Source organism: Liolophura sinensis, chromosome 8 (assembly GCF_032854445.1).
Source record: "Liolophura sinensis isolate JHLJ2023 chromosome 8, CUHK_Ljap_v2, whole genome shotgun sequence".
In the NCBI taxonomy this organism is placed as follows: domain Eukaryota; kingdom Metazoa; phylum Mollusca; class Polyplacophora; order Chitonida; family Chitonidae; genus Liolophura; species Liolophura sinensis.
This window is the reverse complement of record NC_088302.1, coordinates 42,733,483-42,742,475: the sequence shown is the minus strand read 5'-3', so window position 1 is coordinate 42,742,475 and position 8,993 is coordinate 42,733,483.

The following is an 8,993-nucleotide window of genomic DNA, read 5'->3' as shown; positions in this document are numbered from 1 at the left end:
AACGTATAGGTGAAAATTTTTGTGAGCATTAAACTAAAAACCAAAATAAAAAAATGGATTCAAAAATGGAAAAATAGAATGAAAAACACGCCAGACTTCAACTCAGACAATAACTCGACCACATACAGCAGATAAAAGAGGCCTTTTGTCCCAGCAGAAATATGCTGGTACTCGGAATGAATAGCATTAATAATACAATGACATTATAATACTGATAAACATTTGCACGTAACAATTTAGCATAAATGTAAAAAAAGTCCGATTTCATTGTATTTATTTGATTCGTGTTTAAAATTGAGCTAGATGCCTAGCTGATCACTTATTTTAATGAACCACCATGTACTGAGAGGATAAGTTAGAGACAGATATAAGTATGTTTAAAGGTACAGTTTTCAATGTCCCGCCCTACGGGTTTATTTGATTGGGGTTTAACTTTGTACTCTTATTTATCACTTTTGCGACGGGAAGAGGGTCGTGGCAGTCTGATTAAGGCGCTTGTCTTTGAATTGCTAGGACACACGAGGCGTGGGTTTAATCATGGCGGTTGATTTGGACAGGGAATTTGTGGATTCCCTCAATTATCGCCGTATGCCAGGTCTTGGTGACAATAAACTGTTGACGACGTTTGTGAGGCGTTAGTACAGTCTCACATTCTTAAAGGCCGCTTGTCTGCCACCAATGTGGTGTGTCTGTATCTAACATCTGGGAAAACGTCAGTAACTTACCGTATTCGATGGTTTACCTTTGGCACTCCGCTTTTCACCACCATACATATAAATGAAACATTACTGAGTATGGCTGTAAGCAACAACCCAATAAATACAAAAACTTATTAGACGGCGGTCAGTTTTGTGATTAAGGAAATTGGAGTGCCCCGAGAAAACAACTGCGCTTTGACAAACTTTCTTACGTTTCCGACTGACACGTACATAAATGTTTTATTGAGTAGAGGAATTTTACTTTCATTAGTGTTTTACGCCGCACTCAAGAATATTTCACTTATACGGCGGCGGCCAGCATTATAGGGGAATGAAACTGGGCAGAGACCAGGGGAAAACCAAGACCATCCGTGGGTTGCTGCAAGATCTTCCAACGGACGGCCGAGGAGAAAGCCAGCATGAGCTGCATTTGAACTCACAGCGACCACATTGGTGAGACGCTCCTAGGTCATAGCACCGCGCAGGCTTTCTAACCCCGTCGGCCACGGAGGTCCCCCGAGAGGAATGGAAGTGGTATTCGCTATATGTCATGTAAATGAGCCTAAACGACTTTACTGGTGTGTCGGCTGCTTATTGCCATGCACCAAGGCCCAAAAACAGTGGTTGTGGAAATGTTTGGTTACGGTGTACGTCTATAACTCCTTTCCCCATTACGCAATGCGTTTCAAAGCTATATACTCTATTACTTTTTCCCTTCACTACAACAGACTTGTCGGTGTGTGTGTGTGTCCTTATAAACCACTTAGGTGGTACAAAAGCACCGCAACGTTATCACAAGAAACTGTGGTTTTACACCAATTGGGTCCCCATTGTGCGTAGCCCCAAAGAGTATCCAGTTTCCTCCATGACTGAACCATTATAGTTCTGTGGCAGGCTGACCGTGTGATATGTAAAAGCTAGCGTTGGCCACAAAAACACTGAGTTGAGCCAGAAAAAAGCGGCTTTGTAGCGTAGCTGGATCACTTGGCTTCGTCTCAGAATCACAGCGTTTTTATCGCAGTTCGCTGTAACTGTCATGTCAAGGCTAATTCGATATTGGATCAACTGTGATACCTTTAAGCCATCGAGACTGGCAGACAAGGCCGGGCATTATGTTAACGGTGCGCTGAATGGCAGGTCACCAGCTATAAAATCTGTTTTGTTAGGTCGCTGTATGCCCTTCTTACAGCGGCGCATTGCTTCTAGAATAGAGATAAATAGTAAAATAGCCTGCCTTATTCATGGTGGCTAGTATTAAGTGCTAGCCGCTTCAATCACCTACCATCTAATCATACAACGCTTGTCCGGCCAAATACAGAGCAGAGGAATCTATCTAAACTCTGATACAAATGGAGCAGCCGTCAATAACGGGCCTCTACACGATAATATAGGGGGCTGTCGGAGATATGTACACATTTCTATGCCAATTTGATTCAAAGTACGAAGTCGTTTTCCCTACTTCACCCACATGTCCTCACAGACGGCGCGTTCGGATTTAGAAAACGGGACAAACCTCTACATGTTACAAATAATTGCAACTGTGCACTACTTTATCGCAAAAACAGATCCCGATTTGTTCAAATCAGCTCTTAACCTATCGTCTATCTAATACATCTGATTGTCACAGCCTTCCTGTAATAGCCTACGTATGATGCATTTCACATCTTGACTCCTTAATGAACACATAGTACTATAAATACAACTTGCGAATTACAGAGAATCTTCTGGATTGTGAAAATGATCGTCATTGTATCACCCGCCCAAACAGGTCATGTTACCGTTGGTCAAGTCCTCTTTAAGGATAATGCCCTGTTTTAAAATCTGTCCAAGTAATATCAATTGCATTTTCCACGGTCGTGACGCTTTTTTCTTTGCGCACAATTTGTGATTATGGTTATGATATTATTCATAATTATTATTCGTACAAAAGACAGATAAAGAAATTAGTATAACTCATTCAACAGTAATGTATTTAAATGATTTGAACACAAGATGTCAAAGTCGCAGTGAACATCTTCTTGGTTACCGTGCCAAACTGGAACATGTGCAGCGATTGGAAATAGCAATCAGTTTGAGGATCGCGCTATATAGTGACACCCTTTCTTCTCTGGTTATGAACGCAGCGACAAATTGGCAAAGTCGATCAGTACTGAGTATGATTAATAGAACAGTTCAATAAGTCCGCTGGTGCGAACTGTTTTATTACAGAGGAATTGGGCCAGTGCTGTGCCATCGTCATTTCCTTACTTTCTGGCCCAGCCTCTGCGGTCGTATTTCAATGATCGCTGGAAATGCGCATGTTAATTTTGCGACTTCAGAAATCATTAAACGACTCAGAAATATTGCAATAAAGCCCTTCCTTTCTAGATTGCAAACTAATGGCAAATTGTAACCTCTGGAAAGCTACCAGGTTAAATTAAGGTAAATGGGCCAAGTGTAAATTGACATAGCTCACGCCAATTCGAAATGAAATGCACACGGCATACACTTGTAACATACCTAAGCTGGTCACAGCTGTGCATGGGATAGATCTCCTGACTGTTTTAGTACTGTGAATGAGGACAATCGTTTCCCCTGCGGCTGGTAAATTTATGTACTACATCTGAAACCCCAAAGGTATAATACTACATCACAGCCTGTTTGCATTGCAAGATGTACATGCACGTATCTGAAATTGCACAAAAGATACATGTACATTATACCATTTAAGGTTCCAATTCACTACACGCATCTGCCCGAAACACTACTTGTGCGTACTCCAGAAAGCATCTTGATATATTATAAACACAAGCCTGACTGAATGTGTACTATCAGCGTAACCCGTCTATAGGTATAATGATACTTGTCTAACCGAAAGTCTCGTTGTGCGATATCATTAATTTATTTGATTGGTGTTGTACGCCGTACCCAGTGGTTTGTGTTACGAGTCGCTTTGATAATTGCCCTTGCAATTATTGACCTGGGACGTCCTTATCGATTGACGACAGGTATATGAATACCTGTTTCGACACATAGGTTCAAGAATATTTCATTTATGCATTGGCAGCGAGCATTATAGTGAGAGGAAACCGGGCAGAGCCCGGGGAAAACCCACGAACATCAGCAGATTGCCGCAAGACCTTTCCGCGTACCACTTACGCAAGATGTCAAAGAAACGATGTCTATAAATGGAAATAGTAACTTGTTCCACAGACGAGGAACTTAGACGCAGAAGTACAGCAAAAGAGTATGTACGTTCTTAGATTGATGTTTTAAGAACTTTAGAGTTAGAACAAGAAATATTTACCGATTTATATGTATCTACATTCAAGTTTAAGCGGTGCTGAAAGTAGACAGCTAATCGTATTCATTGTCTATTTCTTTGCAGAAGAAAGTCTTCTCATGGTACCTAATCCTAGAGCGTATTCTATGCACAGTCCCTGTTTCCTCTTCGGCTTTATATTCTATTGGTTGTTAGACAATCGAAAGCAGGAACTGTTGGAATTATGTAAGCAAAGAACACTTAATAAACGTTTTTAATGGTCTCAGAGGAATCCTCGAGGATCAGTACAAGACCCCAAAACACACCTGTGGAGTTTTGTATACACTTCAGCACATAATTAATATCCAAACGGAAAACGTTTGAAATTTGTTACCAGCTGTCCATGGTCCCAGCTTTTCTGTTTAACAATTCTCAGCCTGCTGGCGGTTATCTGAAACTGTGGTAGGGCTATTGGCTCGCCTACATCATGGGGGATATTTCCAGGTCTGCGGATTGTTGTAGGCTTTCCTGAGGCTCTGCCAGGTTTCTTCCCTCCATAATGTAGGTCGCACAAGGGAAATATTCTTGAGTATGGCGTAAAATACCAAGGAAATAAATAAATAAATTTAATACATTGATACTCGACACTCAAGACTAAACATAGTCCTGGAGGCACTGTTGTGCACAACTATCTGCTGATCACCACAATTATTTGGTCATCATAACCACTATCTCGCAATCATCACAACTACCTGGTAATCATCACAACTATTTACTGATCACCACAGCTATATATTGATCATCACAACTATTTATTGATCATCACAACTTCCTGCTCATCATCACAACTATCTGGTGATCACCACAACTATCTATTGATCATCACAACTATCTCATGATTATCACAACTATTTACTGATCATCACAATTATTTATTGATCATCACAACTTCCTGCTCATCATCACAACTTTCTGGTGATCACAACAACTATCTATTGATCATCACGTCTATCTCATGATTATCACAACTACCTGGTGATTATCCGCATCACAACTATTTGGTGATCATCACAACTATCTGGTAATCACCACAAATGCCTGGTAATTATCACAACTGTCAGATGATCAACTTCAACAATGTCTACTATTCCAACCAAGTTGCATTGTGTGCTTTTACGCTTAGTGTAAAAAGGCCCCGATAAAGTCAGGATGATTCAGTATGTAACTCACTGTGATAAAGTTATGAGAAGCACTTATATGTACGTCTACTGTGACACACCGCAATAAAGTCCGGTGCCACATGATTCAGTGTGTAACTCACCATGAGAAACATTTATATGTACGTCTACTGTGACACACCGCGATAAAGTCAGGTGCCACTTTGACGCGTGTTTGTACTTCACCCTGATAAAGGTATGAGAAACACTTACGTCTTGTGTGACACACCGCGATAAAGTTTGGAGCCACAATGACGCCTGTATGTAACTCACCATGATAACGTTAGGAGAAACACTTACATCTTGTGTGACACACCGCGATAAAGCCAGGAGCCACATTGACGCCTGCATGTAACTCACCATGATAAAGTTAGGAGAAACACTTACGTCTTGTATGACACAACGCCATAAAGTCAGGAGTCACATTGACGCCTGTATGTAACTCACCATAAAGTTAGGAGAAACACTTACATCTTGTCTGACACACCGAGATAGTCAGAACCACATTGACGCCTCTATGTAACTCGCCATAATAAAGTTAGGGGAAACATTTACGTCTTGTGTGACATACCGCGATAAAGTCAGGAGCCACACTGACGCCTGCATGTAACTCACCATGATAAAGTCAGGAAAAACACTTACGTCTTGTGTGACATACCGCGATAAAGTCAGGAGTCACATTGACGCCTGCATGTAACTCACCATGAAGTTAGGAGAAACACTTTCATCTTGTGTGACACACCGAGATAGTCAGGAGTCACATTGACGCCTCTATGTAACTCACCATGATAAAGTTAGGAGAAACACTTACGTCTTGTGTGACATACCGCGATAAAGTCAGGATCAACATTAGCCCCGGAGTCATGAAAATTACTTATCTTGTGTGACACACCTCGCTAAAGTCCGAAGGCACATTAGCCCCTGAGTTATGAGAAACGCTGACGTCTATGTGTAAGTCTTAGTAATACTTACGTCATAATCCACATTATCCTTAGGTGATGAGGTAGAACAAATTGTTTGAATGTTGCTTAATTGTAAAACTGATGCCTTGTAAATCTTTGAGAAGAGCCTACAGAAAAACGTCCCTGTGAAGTATATACCAAGGCCTGACTATATTTGAGGGCAAACAACAGCCACGATAAATAAGGGGAGGCAACTCATGTAAGATTCTTGATTTAGGTACATGGTTGTCTCCCCATGACCGATGTATACAAGGAATGCGAAGCGTGACAATGTCGATTATTTTATAAGATTAACGCTTCACTTTTAATGATTTCAAATAATTTCAAATATTTACACACGGTAGCTATATAAATTATAATTCCTTGGACAGAAATAAACCGAAGAGTCCCGCAAATTTTGCCTTGTTCATTCATCACTCAGGTAAAAGTGTGTGGTTAAACTGTTTAATTACGTCTTAAACTGTTGTCCGGTTTACCTCAAATATCCTCCAGGGGACGATTTGTAAGGACGTATGAAGAAACAAGACCGGTCAGGTCGAAAACATTCAAGTTCTCTTTTGACGTTACTACATTAATGGCGTCATGAGCGAAGGTTGTAGCTTGCTTCAGGTCAAGATACCTCCGAAACAACCGTATTCGCCACAGATGCGATATAAACTGAGCCATATGGAAATGTTTTCATCCATTCGCCTGAAACATTCCTTGCGTATTTCCAACATCATTCAAACACTGTTGACCGCTTCACTTTGCATTACTCTGTCCTGATTTCGTGCTTTATATACTTTCTTAGTTCTTTGGTGGTTTTTGATAAACGTCGTTTCGGGAATTGGTCTTGCGATTTTTGACCCGGAACGTCGATTTTGGTTTACGAATATCTTTTTTGACTCATATATATTTATTTTTTTGATTGGTGTTTAGGCCATACTGAAGAATATTTCACTTATACGACAGCGGCCAGCATTATGGTGAGAGGAAACCGGAGAGGAAGCCAGCATGAACTGGACTTGAACTCACAGCGACCGCATTGGTGAGGGGATCTTGGGTCATTAAGCTGCTCTACCGCTTACCAGCTGAGCCACGGAGACCCCCGTTTCGGCCCATAGATTCAATACATAAGACTACAGTATATTCGTTGATAAGAACAACGAAGACTGTGTGATTGTTTTCAACTGGACTCGCGTAACTGGTCAAATCCAACCTCTGGTCATTTTAACTCAGATAGGGTTTTATTCTACTTGTTCATGCAAATGCTAAAAAAATACCAGCTTATACACCCTAGCACCATGGTTTGATCGGAATTAGGTAAAAAAAAAAAATGCAGTGATGTTTATTAAAATTGATCACTGGTCACTGGTCTACGATTCCTGAAAATATTGTACCGTTTTTTTAAATGTCCTGTGTTTGTCAAACATCTTAGAGACACAGGACTTACATAAAATGTCCTATGTTTTATAACCTTCTTAGAACAGGTGTTTTACAACATCATACTAGGAACAGATAGCCACAGACAATCTGTGGTTAGCTGGAATAAGGTTTCACCCATCACCCGTAAACGATACTCATCCATTGATTCGTGAAACGCCTTCCAGAGAGTAGTCACATTATATGTACCAACCTTGTTGTGTTATATAGGTGGCTTTAGAAATCAGTGCAGAGAAAGTGAAGCCTGGAAATGACGTCACGACAACTGTGTTGACAGCTCCCAGCTCATTGGTTGCCACGCTGGTCGCGAACAAAAAGGTTCTTCTGCTCAAGTCCGGAAATGACATTACTGAAAAACAGATGTTGAAATTTGTACAAAAAGAACGCCTTTCCACAAATGTTTTCAGCCAACTATGGTTTGGCTTGTCCTACATAGTTTGTTACCCTTTAATAGCCCTGAAGCATAATGCACATGTTCTACACTATTTTTCCCCTTTGTGTGGCATATTGTATAAATATGAGAGGTCTTTCGTTGTAAATTTACTACTGTGGACAACAGGAAATACTACCGAAAACCCTGTTTCTGTTTTGTTCGACTCTCTTCAGGTTACACGTTCCATATAAGGATTAGACTGTGGATACCTTAGCAGCGTGGTAGATGATGAACAGGCGTTTAGGGTAAGTCAGCAATGTGTCTGTTATGTAAGGAAGGTAATAGCTTGTAGTGATACTGGCAGCGACAGTTGCACATAAATCAACATCCCAGCTGCAAAACAATTAAAGGTCATAAGCTTTTCAACTAAATTATGATTGATTTAATTTGTGTTGTTAGAAACAGCTTGCCGGGCATCTGTTTCAAAACGATTGGTTGTTTTGAATTTTAGAGGGGTGATCTTTGAGACCAGCAGGCTTGAATGGAGGCGCGGAAATTACGCGTATATTTCCATAGGTCAGTAGCAGACTTTCACAGGAAACACAAGACAATTACCTGAGGTGCGAAGCGAGAGAACTCTGGCTACTCAAAGAAAAATAAATATAATGTTTTATGGCACTACTTGAGTGCTATTAAAAGGGGGACCGTGTAATGCTAGGCATAAAACAATAACGAAATAAACAAATACTTGGGTTTTGTCCTGACTATGTACTACACAGCAAACGACCACTCAGTCGTCTGTTCAGCCAGTCGTGAGTTCATTGTATTCATGTGTAGTTACAATTTCTTCCATCTAATGACGGTGTCGTACTTAAATATATATAAAATATGTCACAGTTATTGTCGTCTATGTGAACTATATATATATAAATATATATATATTTTAAATATATATATATATTAAATATATATATATATATATATATATATATATATATATATATATATATATATATATATATATATATATATATATATATATATATATATATATGTGTGTGTGTGTTATATATAACTCTG